At 47.0% G+C, this 17,610-nt stretch overlaps 1 protein-coding gene across 17 annotated transcripts in view; it reads right to left on the bottom strand.

Annotated features, from left to right (window-relative positions):
• The window catches only part of MYT1L (myelin transcription factor 1 like), a 396,883-nt gene that overhangs the window by 376,994 nt on the left and 2,279 nt on the right, over nucleotides 1–17,610 (bottom strand). For 4 of the 17 annotated variants that reach the window (XM_061426754.1, XM_061426766.1, XM_061426762.1 and 1 more), the window contains exon 1: nucleotides 12,810–13,063. The exons of 2 other annotated variants lie outside the window; for them this stretch is intronic. The gene's annotated coding sequence lies outside the window, so the exon portion shown is untranslated. Of the gene's footprint in view, nucleotides 1–12,809; nucleotides 13,069–14,523; nucleotides 15,056–17,610 lie in introns of those variants that run through there. 11 more of the 17 variants (XM_061426760.1, XM_061426763.1, XM_061426767.1 and 8 more) reach the window with 8 other exon arrangements.

The raw sequence follows: 17,610 nt of genomic DNA, 5'->3' as shown, positions 1-17,610 counted from the left end.
GAGCGGTGCAAGGAATGGAAGGCAAGAAACAGTTGGGAGAGCTATTTCCGAGACAGAATTGGCAGGAAGTAGCCACTGATTGGCTGCCAGATTAATTATCCCGGAGAATAGCGCTGGCCTTGTCACTCAACCACACAAAACCCTCCAGTAATTCCCCCATTATCTGCAGAACAAAGTCATAATCTCAGCGCAGGAAGACTCTTGGGAAGCACGGCCCTCCGGGACGGCCCCACCTGGCTTCAGGTCTCTCCTCTGCGCAAGCAGCAGCCTCCAAGTCATCTGTCGGCAAAGCCACGTGTGTCTTTCCCAGGCGATCTCCTCACCTTATTTCCCTGCCTGAATTTTCCCCTCTCCTATAATTATCTGCTGAGATTTCCTTTCCTTTCGAGGACTGTCTCCGATACTACCTTCTTCACGTTATCCCACTCTAGCCCTGTTGACACAGTCCCCCTCTTCTTTGAGAAAATCGTAACATGTAATTTGTGGTTCCTTACCACTTGTATCAAATTTTACATCACACTGGAGTCATTTATAAATTTGTATTTTCTTCCCTATTGGTCTATAAAATTCCTGAGAACAGACAGGAGTTTTGATTTATTTTCTTACAACCGCAACACCTAATCGAATACAGAGGTGGTTCAAGAAAGGGGTGAGAGAATAATTATGTGAACAGCTTTCAGATGGAAGGGAGCTTCCAGGAGACGTCCTCTACCAATAGGCGAGAGTGAGCGAATAAGAAAACAGAAGGAACCTCCTACAAAGGCCTGCGGTCTATGGACGCACTATCCCCCTGGGTTAAACACAGAAACGCTGCAGCTCCTCTCCCGGCCCAGCTCATCTCTGCTTCGCCGCCGCCACACCCGGGTCTGATCTGAACAGGACCAGAGGGATCCGGTTTCAAGCCTGCAGATGACGGGTGAGGACCTTATGACTTTGATCAAAAGGAGGCTGCGGGTAAATCCTGGCCGACGGAGCGTGAGCCCACAGACGTGCAGCACACGTCTCACACACGCTGTGTCCACCCTGTGCGTCGGTGCTGATGCGTCCAGACAGGGACGGGGCCCGCAGCCCAGATCAGGTAGCTGTCCTGCCTCTTCTAATAAAGCCTCTCCAACTCCGCTGATGTAACAGAAAAGGGGCAGAGGACGCGAGAGGCTCAGGGCCGCGGGCCTCAGGCGGGTCTGGGGAGGCGGCGGGAACCGCGCAGGACGAGGTTGATGTGAACGTGCGCCCTGGAGCCGAGGGTGCTCAGACAAGGCCGGCCCCCAGCCCCTCCCTGCCGGCGGGTCTGACCCTGGTCAGGGGAGCAGGAGCACACGGGGAGGCCTAGTGAGCCCCGTGTCCGCACCCACGAGAAGCTCAGTACAAGTAAACACGCTGCATGCCTTCTGTGCTTCGAACCTACGATCTCCCTTAAGACACTTGCTATTCAGGATTTGAGAACAGGCATACTCCACCCAAGGAGCTGACTCTCTGCCCAGGGATTGCTGGGCCAGTCAGGAACACCAGTGACCGTGTGTGCAGCGGCTTCAAGCCATTACTGGGGTGTGCTGACTGCACTTCCTCACCATCCTGAGGTCCTGCGGTGACTCCATGCCTTAGCCTGGGACACGCGTGAGCCGCGGGGCTGGGACACGAGCACTGAGGTTCCAACCGTGTATGTGAGACCACGCTGCTCGGGTGAAGCTCGGGCTTGTGGCTGGCAGTGATGGGAGTGCAATTCCGGACCACGGGCTGAGATGGAGAGAGTTTGCGGAAGGGGCGGAGCCAACGGGCCTCAGCGCGTGAAGCCCGTCCCATCGGGTCACCAGCGCCGACTTGCGCCTCCTCGCGCCTCCTCCCCTCTCTCTGCCCCCACTTAGCTTTGGTCCACACTGCTTGCATTTCCACCGCTTCTTCCTTGGCTTTCTGACCTGGTTGGGTCCTCTCTCTGACCAACAAAGGACAGACCACAATTTACTCTCCCTGCATAAGAATACAGCACTTCTGAGGTTTTCTAAGGTAGCTTTTCCCTGGGGGAGGGCATGGCAACCCTCTCCAGGATTCCTGCCTGGAGAACCCCATGGACAGAGGAGCCTAGCGGGTTACAGTCCACAGGGTCACAAAGAACTGGACACGACTGAAACAACAGAGCACAGGCGGCTTTTCAGATAGTTTCATCCCATTGTCCGTTCTTCCTATTTTTAGGTAGAACGGAGACAAACACGAGCTGACGAGACCATGTTCGTTGCACCTCGGTGTGCAAGAACACCACCGCACGTGGCTGTCTCACCTGTACCCTGTGGCGAGCCCATCAGGAGAGCCCGGACCCTGAGAAATGGAGGCATGAGAGGTTCTGGTCAGAAAGGGGGTGAGGGGAAGAGGACCAAGCTGGGGAAGGGCAGGAGAGAGGAGCGCATCTCCTCACCACACGGCCGGTGAGCTGCTGGTCGCGGTGCCTTGTTGGAGAAGAACGGACGAAGCAGGGAAAACACACGTTGTGGGTGCCCGGGGCGTGGAGCGCAGCGAAATCAAAAGCATGGGATCGCATGAACTCAGTGCCTGAGAAATTACTCACTTTCCTTTTCAGAACATACACACGTAAGTGATAAGACACAGGTTCTACACCCACAGCCACTAAGGCATCAGTGAAGAAGGGGAAGTAGCTGCTTGTTGACTAGTTTATTATTTCAGTGGTTGGCTCAGTAATGGCATGTTTATAATAATAATAATAAACTAGTGACATCTAGCACATCTTATGAAAATCTCAGTTGGTCTAGAAACGAAACTTTGGAAGCAGAGAGAGATCCAAGGTCCACAGGTCCTGGGAAGGAGCTCCCTGAACACTCCTGCCTAGCCCCCTCATTGGGGGCGGAGACTCCAGGATGGGCCCTCTGGAGGGCCTGCAGCTCACTGGGCAGCTGTCTGCCCCATTTTAGCAGGGCCTGAGAGCAGATGACAAACTGGACATCCCGAAGGCTTCAGAGAAGTGTGGCATCAGTTCATAAACTAGTTTGAAATAACTATTTTTTGAAAAATTTTGCAAGAGTATAAGAGGAAGGCTGAATGTCTTTCCTCCAAGAGCCTATGTAGGAAGAGACTCTATTTGAGGTACTGCTGGAGCTCAGAGAACCTCTGGAACAAGGAGGATGGGTTCACAGGAGAGATTCAAAGGGTGGGCTCATGGCTCCACACCATCCTCTGCTGCAGGAACGGGAGGGAGAACGCTGTGTGTTTTTCACTCTAAGAATGAGTCATGCTCAAAGTTGATCTCAACATAGAGGAGCAGGTATTACTAATTTGAAAGACATAATGAATCCTGAATTGCATGGCTTCATAATTTTTATGAACATGTTTGGGGTACAACCCTTACCCTGTTAAAGAACTCATTATAATTTATCTGTAACATACCTCTCCCTGTGGAAAAAAGAAAAATCCTCACTCAAACATAGAGATTTCCAGAGCAAAGAAGAAATAACTATTCCTGTTATTTTGTTAGATGTCTTTTAACTATTTTATAAAACACCTCGTGGAATTATTTTTGAATGTCATAAGACTTTAGTTAATCATTTAGTAGAAATGATAAACCTCTAGATAGTCATATATTTAGATCATATTCTATAAATAAGTGCTGAGTCTACTTAAAATTAGGATTGTTGGCCCAAACAAGTTCTGAATTATAGATATGGAGAATCTTCAATTACATTCATGTTTAATAAAAAGCTTTCATTTGGGGGGTTATTTTCGTAAACAATACGGTATATATGCTTAACATATAATATATAATAACCTGAACCCTTTAATAAGCATATTATTTTGCCTTTTCCAATCATAGAGATAATACCAGTACCTGTAATCCTATAGGTTCTTGTGAACTTCAAATAAAATCCTCAAGTAAAGCATTCAGTGCTGTGCATTTGTTAATATGAGCTAAGATTAGTCATTAGAATGCTTTCCTGATATTTTTGTCAGTTTCTCATATAACACAGAACTTTTTTAAAAGGTGTTTTTGCTAAGGACCATTTTTTAAAGTGTTGGATCTGTTACAATATTGCTCCTGTTTTATGTTTTGGATCTTAGTTTCCCGACCAGGGATCGAACCGGCAACTCCTGCATTGGAAGGCAAGGTCTTTTTTTTTTTTGGAAGGCAAGGTCTTAAGCCCTGGGTTGCCAGGGAAGTCCCAGTACTGAACTAAAAGGCTGGTCTCACTAGCTGGCCCTGTTTACACCATCCGCTGTGACTCAGAGCTGGAAGCAGCCAAAGCGGACGTCCTGAGCATTTCTGAACTCTGTGTGGACGCCCCTCCTTTGGCTCTGTCCCCCTCTCCTCTGCCTCTGGAGTGAGAAGCACGTCCCAGCGCTCGGAGCGCATATGCGTTCTGCGCTCTGGATAGAGCGGGTTTTGTATTAAATGAAACACATCTTCATTTAAAATTTCCCAAAGGAGCCTCCTTGGTAACAGCGACCTGGAAAGCTTTCTGTGACTCCGGGGGAAGCCCACGGTTCAGCAGGCGCAGGGAGAGCTGTCTAGCATCACCCGTGGGGTGAGTCCCCGTCGCGTTTCCTCCCCCACAATGGACTTATGGCTCTTCTCGACTTCACAGGGGTATTTTGAGGACAATATTTAGCCCACTCTTTTAAACTGCTGGACGTGCCGTTGGCTACTGTGGTGAAAACCCAGTGTTTATCTGCGCCCACAGGATCTCGTTTGTCACTCTGGGTGCTTCAGGCTACTAGAAGTAGGACATGCATTGGATAATGGATGCTAGCTGCTAAAAATGTGCTGTTATTAGCCTGTGTGTAGCCGGGCTATTACTACTACCTAAACAGTGCTTCTTGAAAAGAAGGCGAGGCAGAGAGCCAGCGGGGCCGTGTCCTGCAGCAAGGGCCCTCGATGCTGACCCGGGCGCTCTATTTGCCCGCACCGTGGCAGGTGCAGAGGACTCGCCACACCAGGGTCACGTGCAGAGCCGCAGAGCAGGAGTGATGGAGCCTGCACACCCCGCGGACGTGTGAGCTCCACCAGGACGACTCGTCGTGTGCCGTCACCGTGATGGGATCCTCGCCAAAGCAAGATGAAATCACAGTCACAGAGAAGAGGGGGAAGAACTGAAGAGGAAGCTGGTTGTCAGCCACATGTCTGAGTTCCGCACACAGTCCAGTGACTTCTCCATGTGACCAAGAAGCCTCTGATTGGATGGATCCCATGTCAGTTCCACTGACCTGAGGCATGCTGGGTGAGACTATCAATCTAATGGGACCTCCACTAAACCATCCAGCTGTTGGCCTTGGCTTGCTTCCTGCTCTTCCCTGCATATGACCCCAGGTAAGGAGGAGGAGGCACTGCCCTCGGGCAGGGTCACGGTCCACAGCCTGAAGCCCTACACTGCACAGTGACAGCTCTGCGGAGGAGGCCCTGCCCAGAAGGCCCTGCCCAGGAGGCCCTGCCCAGGAGTGGCATATACAGAGACGTATAGTATTGGTACCAAAAGGGAGCTGAGACTTGATAAAGTTCAACCTTCCATTTTAAGAAAGGATCCCAAGACATAGGCGGCTTCTCTGGTGGCTTAGCGGTAAAAAATCCACCTGCCACTGCAGGAGATGTGAGTTCGATCCCTAGGTCAGGGAGATCGCCTGGAGGAGGAAATGGCAACCCACTGCAGTATTCTTGCCTGGGAAATCCCACGGACTGGCTTGCTATAGTTCATGGGGTCACAAAGGGTCGGACACTTAGCGACTGAGCACACACACAAGACAGGGAGAGTGGAAAGGGCGTGCTCAGAGTCACCCCTGAATTACAGGGGGAGCTGGACCAGGATGAGGCGGCCTTTGTGTGAGCACCGTCACAGCCAAGTCAGCTAGGGATGGAAAATCCCACTGAGAAAGTAAAAAGGAACATTTTTTTAAAAAAGGAAAAGATGACTAAGGATGACCAAAATGGATAATATTGGGTGAAAATTCCCTCTGAGGAGTAAATGGGAAAGAGACTTTTCTGAGTGTCACCGGTTATCTTTAATACCTTGGAGAATTAGTCAGAAACCAGTAAGACAAGTGCAGTCTAACTGACATCACCCAGCGAGAGCAGAGCTTCTGGCCCTGGGAGAGCCCTGAGCATCAGTTAAGGGTCTCTTAGTGGTCCTCCCTTGGTTGCCTAGACACCCAGGGGCAGGAGCAAGTCGGATGCTGCTGTGAAGCCAGTGGGCACGTCCCCATCCGGGAGAACGGGGTGAGGACTGGCGGGGAGCAGGCGAGGAACTGGGCTGTGCGGGGAGAGGACTGTGGACATGTGGTGCTGAAGCTTGTGTTTTTTGTAATATATACACAGAGGCCTATTTTTCTAATGCTGATCGCCCAGTCAGCACCCCTCACGTTGAGGAATACCTCTGAAGCTAAAACAAATGACTCCATCTGCATATGAATTTGGAAGCTGTAAAGCACCGAGGATAGAACTGGTCAAACAAAGCCTTGGACACATTCTGCCTCCGACCCCTGGATGCTGACAGCCATGAATATTTATCACAGGCCGAGTGTATTTTCTAACTCCTTCAAAATGTAACACACACGAAAGGCTACGTATTAAAAATGAGAAGTCGCATCTAATCTCACAAACCTCATCATCCTTCCCATCCAGCTGACCCCACTGATCAGACACTGTTTTGATCATTAACTAGATGAACAGGTGGCTCAGCCCAGTTGTAAACAGGTGTGTTAACTCGGCCCTGGGGAACACACACAACACTTCTTGGCTTGTACTGTGGGTGTGGGTCTCTTAGGGAAAAGGGTTGTTTTTGAGCTAACAAAATCACAGTAATGGCAAATTAACTGAAGAACATTTGGGCGGTGAAACTGCCTCCATTCTTGTTCTCGGGACTATGGAAAGAATTGCAAAGAACAGTGAGAGATCCATAACACAAAGTTCGTGGAAAATTCCAAGTGTTAACTCAGTACCAAGTGTGCCGTGCTCAGCAGAGCACAAGTCACACACGGGCCTGAAATTTATCTGAGCGAACCTACTAGGGCTTCCACAAGCATCTAGCAGCCCCCAGCACTTCTCACTCCTATGCAGTCTCAGAGTTCCCTTTGGAAGTACAGACACGCAGCTTTCTGAGGTCTGAGCTACTTAAATTTCCAGACCTGAGAGGGTATACAACTCTAATTCTAATCTAACTTTCCTTTTACACAAGTTTTAAAATTCTGAACAGACAGGCATGTTGGTCAGACCTGCCTCCCTGGGAACGTGGTGAGGCATCTGAGGGTCTGAAGGCACAGGCAGGTTCTGACCTGAATTCTCTCCTCTCCTCTCTCCAGGTCTCTCCAGCCAAGCGGCGAGCCTGTGGGTGCCCACGTGGCCACCCTGCCCAGCTCCCCGTGTCCGGGCTGACTGCTGACGTCACAGACCCGAGTCAGAAGGCGCTGCCCTGCAAGGCTGCCCCGCTGCGATCTGCGTTCACCAGGCCTGCCTCAAGGGTTCAGTTCCCGGTCTCTGGGATCAACAGCTCTAAAATGTCCAGAAACTGACACCTGACATTTACCAACACTCTTTCCTCAAAACAAAAATCTGTTTCCTGTTCTGTGCCTTCTTATGCAAGCAAAGACTCACTCAGCTGTAACTACGAATCACAAGGGGGCAGTGGGCTACAGTCAGGGGGTCGCAAAGAGTCGACACGAGTGGTGACTGACGCACACACACAGCCACACAGATATTGACACAAACCACGACGAGTTAGGGCCAACCGCCGAGAGCCCTCCCACACCAAGAGTTCAGATTCCGTAAGAAGGGGATAGACTCAAGTCACATATTCAATTACAGAGAGAAAAATGGGAATACAGTCCCATGCAGTTAAGAGCTAATTTTCAGAATGATCACCTGGATCCCTGAAGTACTAACCATCTAAGAAATGGACATCAATGATTATCTTCCTCTTCTTATTAAGTAAGAAAAATGGCTTAATCTAATTCAAAATGTATTCAAGAAAAAGTAGATATAGAAGAATTGTGATGACTAAGTATATATTTATATATAGTATATAAATATAAAATATTATGTCTGCTATATGTAATATAACATTTTACATGTATAATATAACATACACATAATTGCTATATACGTTTATATTTACAGAAGTATTCAAATATATAAATATATATAAATTTATTTGCAGTTTTTATATAAATTATATTTATAAATACATGCTACATATTATATATTAATATATACTTATTTTATATGTACATAAATATATATATGATTTTATCCATACGATCCTGACTCACTGTGGGTTAGAGATTTGTCTCACTGCTGCCTCTTTTGGGTCTGTACACAGTAGGTACTCAATGCACGCAGGGTGTGTGAATTGCTCACTAATGTGCTGAAAGTGAAGGGGGAGCTGAGTTTAAGGAGCTGTCTGTTTAGGTTTCACCACTGACTTTGATTTTTTTTCTTCCAGGGAAGACTGTGAAGGAGCCCCTGGACTGCCCATCCTCGTTACTGACTCTAACTAGACTGTTAAGAAACTTTAAAAACACGGAATTTAAACATAATTCATAAGTGTGCGAGTTGGGCTTGAGAGGAGAGAACAAAAAAGAATCTCTATCCTAGCAGCTGGAATTCCCATGGAGGGAGACACACTCCCCTGACCTTGAACCCTGAGCCAGTGTCCGTCCTGGACACAGCGGCCTGGGTGCCAGCCCATGGCCCACGCTCGCTTGGTCACCCCTCCCTGGTCATCTCTTGGTCATCCTTGGTCATCTCTCCCTGCCTCTCTGGGCTCTGGGCAGAGAAGCTCTACAAAGCGCTCACGGGAGGGGCAGGGCGTCACTCATCACGTGGCGCTTGTCCCCATCCCACTGGCCACAGGGACACTAACGGGAGGGCCACATCTGTTCTTCCGATCAGATGCTCACTGCCCTAAAAACAGCCAGTGAAGAAAGATGCTTCCCTTTCAAAAAAGAAAGAAAGAAAGAAAGAGAAAGGAAAGAAATGAAAACCAGTTACTCTTAAAGATAAACAGCACAGCGCTCTTCCGGGAACTGGGACCATGTTTTTGCCAAAGTCCACGACATGAGGTCAGATTTTTGAATCCAGAAAATGCAAATAAATTGCGACCTATCACAGTGGCCACTGAGGAATCAGTGTGCGAGGCAGGCCGGACTCGTGTGCTCAAAGTGCAGGGATCGCTGCTTTCACACGGGCCAGCAAGGGTGTCTGCAGAGAAGGCTTGCAAGGAGGAAGCCACAGCCAGCTGCCACGAGCACTCACCCCAGGACAGCTCCGTCCTCCCGCCCTCAACCTCATCACCAGTCCCCATCTTGCCTGCAACTGGTGATGAGCACGACCCAGACAACAAACAGCTGGAAGCATGCCAGAGGACCATACATCCGTAGTCTACCATGCCCTCTTTAATCAACTTCCTAATTAAAAACTGCCATGCTGGCATGAGGTACAAAGAGGGTAGGCTTGGGATCTCCCACGAAACAGCATCCCTGAACCCTGAGGTTGTGGAAAATCTGTGTTCTTACGGGTGTTTATGAGTTTTCCTGGCGCAGAGAGAGAATCAATTTGCTTGCGCCTGGCCCTCAAGACGTATTAAATTTATCCTGAAGGAAACTGGCTTCTGCAAAGCTCTTGCCCGGATGCATTAGGCAGGTGGGAGTTGCAGTGGGCCGGAGGGTCCCCTGGCAGATGCAGCATCGATTTCTGAACGCTCACCATCCAGCAGACAGCTCCAGAGCAGACTCGATTTGATGGCTCTCTATGGGGTGCCCTGCAGACTCGATTATTTCCACAACCAGTCTGGCTAGCATTGTTTCATGGCGACCACGCTCTATGTTCTCAGCTTCTGTTCAGATGGCATGAGTGGGTCCGGGTACCAGGGAGGGGAGGGGGCCAGATTTAAAGCCAGTCTCTAAGGAGCAACCATCTCTTTCAGGGTCCAGTGATCAAGGGGGTAATTCTGACTTATAAGAAACCATTCTGTTGACTGCCATTAAAATACACTGAGTCCAGGCATGAAGATACTACTCAAAACAGTGTCTGAGCTAGAAATCCCCCAATAAAAATCTCTGTACATACAGCTATATCTAAAATAGAAAACCAACAAAGACCTACTGTATAGCACAGGGAACTCTGCTCAATATTCTGTAATAACTTAAATGGGAAAATAATTTGAAAAAGAATAGATATATGCATATGTATAACCAATCACTTTGCTGCACACTTGAAACTAACAGCATTGTTAATCAACTAAACTCTGATATAAAATTAAAATTTCTTTTAATCTTTGTCAGTGTGCTAAAAAGAACCACTCACCCCATAAATGATTAATCCGTGAGTTGTTTAATTTAGCAACCCAAGTCCAATATCCCACACCTGAAAGCATCTCAAGCAAATGTGCAACAATCTTGGGATAATTTTCTTTAAAGCCATTTTATTGCACCATCTAAGCAGCCAGACTTCAGTAAAGAAGCAGCCAGTACGTAACATTGTCATAAAGTTCCTTTCAACTGTATTAATGAGCACCCAAAAGAGGTCTACATGGCATACATATTAATCCAATGGCTCAAATATGGTCAGCCTGCACACATTTCCACACTGGCATTTTAAAAACACATATATCCATGCACTTAACAGAACCTTTGAAGAGATTAATTGCTGTACCCCTGGGACATCATAGCACAGAATTGTAAACAAACAGGTCAATAACTTTCGAAAGGGAAGATATTGGTGCCCCACTTTATTCCCCATCACCAGGAACCCACTGAGGAATGCCCCCCACCCTGGGCACAGAGACCACTCTTCCTCTTGGGATCAAAGGTGCCTGATTTCAGATTAATATTTTGGCTCACTGAACTTAAGAAATTTGCTATAAAAGGCTGCTTTTCTTTCCAAAGTTGATCTGCAACCTTAGAGCTAAACTGAAAAGAGAAAAATGCTCTTGGAAACCACATTTTTCGGTTAGGCACACAGCACCACGTTTCCAGCCCTGGGACCTCTCATTGTCTTTGAAGGCTAGCCCTTTCCAAGCCCGTAGAGACAGCATGCCCAAGAACCAGTGTGACAGAGAGTGGCATAAAGTAACTCTGTCAAGTGGAAACTAATATGACATAATTTTGGCCCTTAAAAAAGAGCTAGACTCTCCTCTGAATGGCAGCCAGGCACAAAGAGACCAACGTGGTAGGTAACACTCCAGTGTTCCCGTCAGGACGAAAACAGACATGTTGAGGTTAAAAATTAAAAGCTGATATTTTGCCCCAAGAAAGTTACAACCCATCATGAATCTAAAAGGAATTATTTTAATCTTAGAAGGTTCGGCTCAACTCTAAAATAAAATATAGCAATGGAAAAATAAAAGAAATATCATTTTTGTCTAGCTAAGAGTTTATTAATTTATTTTGAAATAATTTGGTATCTAATAGTTTGGGTTAAGTTAAAAAAACAAAGCCTCAATTCAAAACACCAGCAAATTAAAAATTAAATAGAAAAGTATTATATGTATACATACATATTCATTGACATAAAAATGGAAAATTCACCTGTTCTACAAAAACAAGCTCAGTGTGAATAAGCAGAAACTTCAAGTGTGAGTGGGAAAATGTGAGAAGCCAACAGTTGGAAGTGGCATATAAAGGGTTAACATGTTTTCCAATATCTTATGTTGGAGGTTTAGATTCATTGAAGGTAGTTTTCTTTTCTTTTCTTTTCACCTTTTCTGGAAAGCCATTGTTTTGTTTTAAACAGAGGGAATAATCCTCCAAAAAGTTGCATTTTTTTTGGTCAAATATTCGCTGTCATTGTCTAAAGCAAACAGCTGAAGTAAAGCAACTCTGTAAAAAAAAAAAAAAGCCTCAAAATAAAATTCTTAAGTGATTTGTAATATTTAAGAAACTACAAAAAGACAGTTAAATGATGATAATTTCTACTTAAGTTCTACCTTAAAAGCAGATGAAATAATTAGGTCAGTCAAAATGAAAACCTTACCTTTTAAGGAGAGTGGGGATTGTGAAAACAGGATAGAACTATTTACCAGTGATTTCCCTGAGATGAAAGTATATTTAACTAAATAGTAAAACACCCATATTGCAGCACTACAATCACAGAATTATATAAGGAGTGTGTGTCAGTGATGACAATAGAAAACCGGAATTCCTGCAGGCTTTCTACTTATTTCTCAACTCAGAAGACTGGTTGTAAAAACAGTCTCCATTTTTCTGAAAAGCACTGAAAGTATCAACTTGTGCTAATTTTTCTGTTTCCTATCTGTAGATCCTACAGATCAACAGAAACTTCAGTTCGATTTGCAAAATCTCCAGTAAGTTGCTGGTTAAATTAGCTAAAATCTTCTTCCAGCTAGGAAAAATATATACCAGTCAAAACTAATTATGTCTGGGCTTTCATTGAAACAACATTTGCTAATTCTACTGGTCTGGATACACTGCTTCAGAAAATATTAATTAAACACATTGAATAATGGCTGCTGTAAATTTCGGAAAACAATAATCTCTGAACAGTTCATGTTCGCTCCAGACGTATGCACAGGAAAATGGACGAAGCAGTTGCCCCCAGCCAGCAGCAGCCCCGACCCTTTTGTTGGCCAGCTCGCGAGGGAGTTGAACTTTGCTGCACTTTGGGGAGCGGGCCGAGGCTCCGGACGCCACCGGGAGAGCTGGACGCGTTTACCTGGAGGGAGCGGCCAGGAGGGACCCGGAGAGCCAGCGGCCAACCCGGCGGTCCAGGCGCGCGCCCCGCGCCCGCATCCCAGGGCATTCCCGGGCTCCCCGGCCTCGCCGCCGGCTGCGGGCGCGGCCACCCCGCCTCCGTCTCGGGGACTCACCCAGAAGATCTCAGCTGCTGCAGCACTACCGGCTCCCCCGCTTCTGCGCGCGCCCCGACCGTCGCCGCGCGCCCCTGCTCTAGCGGCGCGCGCACGCGGGGCCGCGGCTCCCCGGCACGCTAATCATTCTGCCACCTGGACACAAGTGGCGGTGCCCTCGGACGGGAAGCTCGCAGGCCTGAAGTCGGAGATGCAAACCAGTGAGCTGACAGCGCGGGGCGACGGGGCCGGGGCGGGGGCCGCCGAGCGCCATCCGCAGGGCCCGGGGCGCGGGGCCGCCGCCTCCCCTCCGGCCGCCTCCGCTAAGCTCGGCGCGGGCACCGCCCGCCCCCGGCCCCGGTCCGGGGGACCCGTCACCGGCCAGGTGCGCTTCACGCTGGGGCCGTGGCTCAACCCGGGGTTCTCGCCTGACTGTTGATTGAGCCTGCAGCACAGCCAGGCGGGCTTGGGGTGCGCGCTGTGCGCTCCCTGCTCGGCGCCCACAGGCCCCTGGGTCTCCGGGGCGCAGTGCGCAGCGTGTGCAGTGCCGTATTTCATGTAATAGACGAGAGCGGAATACCCGAGTCAGGCTGCGAACAGCACCCCCCCCCCGGGGGGGGGGCGTGTGTCTAAATATACCGCCCCCCCCAGACACAGAGAACACACACACATGAGCACACACACACACACAGAGCACACACACACGCTGATGGTAAAGACCCCCCCACACACACACACAGCGCGCGCGCGCACACACACACACACACACAGACACACACTGATGGTAAAGACCCCACACACACCGATGTTATGGTCAAGACACGCTGTGTCCAAAGAGACCTCAGAAAGTCGACTGAACCAACAGCATCTTCCGCGGCCCTGCTTCTGAGCACCAAAACAACACAGAAAGAGGTGCCAAGCCTGCTCACCGCACCCCCGCACCCCCGCACTTCAAGTGAGAGAACAGTGACCTAAGAGTTAACACCAGTGGACTCTTAAAATCCCTCTGGGTTGCCAACCGCGCTCTGCTCTGTTTCAGGGTGAGCTTCTTCTCTCGTGTTCTTTTCAAACAAAAGACACAGAACTATTCTTCTAAGAAAGTTAAAATATTGTCAAGCTTTTAATATGGCTGGAAGAAAACAAATGCCAGGAAAAGTTTTATCTGAGAAGGCAAGAGCAAATAAGATTTCACAACACAAAAGGGAGCATAGATACATGACTTCATTAGCATCTTTCCGGTTTAAAAAAAAAGTGCTGATTTTATAAATGGCTTCTTGGGTCTAGCAACAACTCTTCTACTCCAGGGGTAACCACACCACTGCCCTCTCCACAAGCGTCTCTCTTAGACACTCCCCACTCTGAAAGGCCATATGAAATCATAGCGGCTACTTAGCCCCTCCCACCCTCCCTGGACACTGGCCTCGAATACACAGACTCCTGTTTGACAACAACTCCAGGCAGCCTGCACACATGCCCGGCGCCCACAACCACATTGTGCTGGAGAAGAAGCTCCACTGGAGAAAGGGTCCATTGTGGGCTCATCTGGACACCAAACCAGGCGATTTTAAAAACTGTTACCATTTGTCATCAAATAAGAGCTGCAGATGGCCAGGTAAGCAAGGAAGCAAATATGTGTGAGAGTACCTAAGAAGCCAGGCGAAATAATTCTGAAGAGCTGCAAGTGGCCCCAAACAGACACATCCTAGGCAGCCTTTAAGGAAGAAGAAAGAGGTACCTTTGGGTCGGAGAGTCGGGGCCCTTCAGCACAGCCCGGTTCCGCAGCCTACTTCTCCGCACTTGCAGGGCTGAGTCTGCCTTGGAGAGCCCGAGGCCCATGTTGACCCCACTCCCCTACACGAGGCCACTCCATCGGGCCCTTCCCCGGCAGAGGGGAGGGCACAGCCACCTCCGATAAACCACTGCAGGAGCTCCCCGGAACAGGCGCTGACTGTGGTTTCTGTGGGAGGAGGCTCAGAGGTCCCAAGTCCCCGAGAACACCTCCCTCCGGCTTTCAGAGGGGATTCCTCCCAGTCCTGAGCCTCCCGCCTGCCCTCTGGAGACCAGACATCCTGGTTAGCACAGGGATTGTGACTGCCTTCCCGTCCAGCCCTGCTGGAAGTCACCGTGGTCTGAGAGGCAGGCACCTTGCGAGAGACTGCCGGGTGCCATCCCGGCTCCTCAGCACAACGCCCCTCACGCTTCAGCTGAAACACTTCCTCCCCCTCCCAACATTTCCAATAATCACCACGTGGGGAGCAGGGGTTGTTTTTAAAGAGATATATTTTAGGATAAATTTCCTAACCCAGCAGCCCAACACAGCAATGCTGACCAGTGTCTCCTCACATAGTAAATAAGCATTTACGCGCTCTTTCTAGTTCGTTTGATAGCACCTGGCTTACATTTTCTCTGCCGTCTCTGATTACTTATATAGATGCCCCAAGGACTCATTATGATGTCAAAGCTTAACACAGTTTCATTGTGAAAACAGGCATAGAAAAATCATTGTGTGTGCCTGAACAATGCAGGTGTGAGAGAGACAGAGCGAGAAGGGAGGGCAGCCGGAGAGACAGCTAGGGACAGAGTTAGAGACAGAGGGCAGGAGGGGTGGGGAGAGGGGGCTGGAGAGACAGAGAGAGGCAGAGACGCAGAGGACACAAAGCCGCTTCCCGCTGAAGCCACCCAGCATCGAAGCACAGCCTGATGTGAGAAAAATGTGTGTCTGCCACCTTAAGCTAACCTGACATTGAAAAATCATACAATAAATTACTACAAAAGTATTTGCCATTATTCCTTGTACAAGTTACGACCATTATAGGCAATGTTTTTCATTTGTGGGGTATGCCAATTTAAAATATATACATATATTATATCTGTCACACATAATGTACGCGTGTGATTTACCTTTACAACTTCAAAATAAAATTCTTAAAATATTTTCTTATTTAAGTTTGTGCTATCTTTTCTCTTTAGTTTGAACTAAGTGTAAATCAATGTCAGGTAAGAGTTATGAGAAAGACTGCACTATGATGAAACTTATTTGGTGAAAAATATGTTAATTATTTTCAAGTTTTTGTTCAAGTTTATCCTCTATTACCCTTTTCTAAGGCATGCTACATGTTTCTTTTCAAAGAAAATTTTAAAAAAGTCATTTATGAGAAAATGTTTTTAAATCTTGAAAATAAGAACATGCATAATACTATTGCAATCAAATTATGATGTAAACAATTTGATTATTAGAATTTAGGAAAACTGAAAATCTCTTTTTGAATCTGCCATTCATTTGCTTCTTAGGCAGAGTTCTGGTGAGACCTTGCATCAAGGTAGACTTTATGGTAAAGTACTCGATGCATTTGAAAGACTGGTTATTGATTGGAAATCATAGTCCTGGACTTCAGGGATTATCTAGCCACGCCACATTTCAGCATCGAGGCAGAGGAGTCATTATAGGAAAGTGTCTTTCTAGTCCCTCTTACCCCACTGAATGGGTTTCTTAATATAAAATTTCTAAGAGGAAATACAATTTTAAGTTGTCTGAAGTTAAAAATATAGCCACCAAATTGTTTAATGAGTAAAAGTATTTCAGATGATATATTTCTACAAACAATATCTTTCACTGAAATTAGATTGCCCCACAGGTAGAGTTGGAAATATAATTTATACATGTGACTTTGAAAGCATTTTTTAGACAACAAAATGAATCTTCCTCAGAGAAATGGTTGGATTATCTATCAGACATGTAAAGTATTTCTAAAAGCAAATCACCAAATAATCGGATTATTAACTCTAAGTTTTGAATTTTAAATATAGTTTTAACAAATAGAAAAACTTTAAAAAGGTTTGAGGCCACAAAAGAGCTCATTTCATTCCTTTATCTACAGAAAGCTGGTGTATAAAAGAGTTGCAAAGCATCAGACAGTGAAATAATTGGGTGTATTCAGTCATGAATTATGAAATATAAACATTTCTGAGAGTGAAAAAAACAAATGTTGGGTGAAAAGTAAGTTGGGTTGAAAATATGACAGGAACAATGAAAGTCAATATTGAAGAAGTCCATTCTCTGAAAAATATTCATATTTTCCTAAAATCATGCTCCTAAAATCCAAAGGAAACTATATACTCACACTCTTGTAGGAATTTTTGTACACCACACACATGGTCACAAATTATTGGGCCTTCAACCTTGATTTCAGGATCTAACACAGATTCATGAAACTGGCCTAAGTTCTGCTGGAGAATGCAAGTCTAACTCAAGAGGAGTTGAAATGTGTGTTTTAAGTGTACTTCTGCCGTACTGGTTCATCTTGGTAATTCTGGCTCATCTTTTCAAAAATGAAATTTTATCAATAAGTATATAATAGTTTTCTATTTGAAAAACATGTCCACATTGTTCACAGTTTTCCAGCTCACAACTGCACATATGCGAGTAATTTGGATGAAACCCTGTCTGGTAATTTGAAAAGTAGGGTAAAAATTTTATGTGCAAAATAAAGGTCTGGAGATTGCCAGTCTCTTCTGCCCCACTCCTCAGAACATCCTATTGTGACCATAAAGCCCTCTCCCCCTTCCACCTCCATGAACAGAGTCATTAAGGTGATGAAACTGAGCCCTTTCTCCACTGCCAGTAAACTGGGAGGAAGTCAGTCCCAGCTGATCGTAATTGCTATCAGCAGCGGACAGCTCCTGGTGCTGAAAGGGAAAGGGCCAGAGCTTTGCTCACAATGGCTCACTCAACAGCCTTTAAAAATCACAGCAAAACTGAATGAGGTGGCAAGTGCTCTGGCTGAATAGCACTGTCTGCAGAACAATGGCAGCCAACCCCAAA

Source organism: Bos javanicus, chromosome 8 (assembly GCF_032452875.1).
Source record: "Bos javanicus breed banteng chromosome 8, ARS-OSU_banteng_1.0, whole genome shotgun sequence".
NCBI classification, from domain to species: domain Eukaryota; kingdom Metazoa; phylum Chordata; class Mammalia; order Artiodactyla; family Bovidae; genus Bos; species Bos javanicus.
The sequence above is the reverse complement of the archived record's forward strand: the minus strand, read 5'-3'. Positions and strand labels throughout refer to the sequence as shown.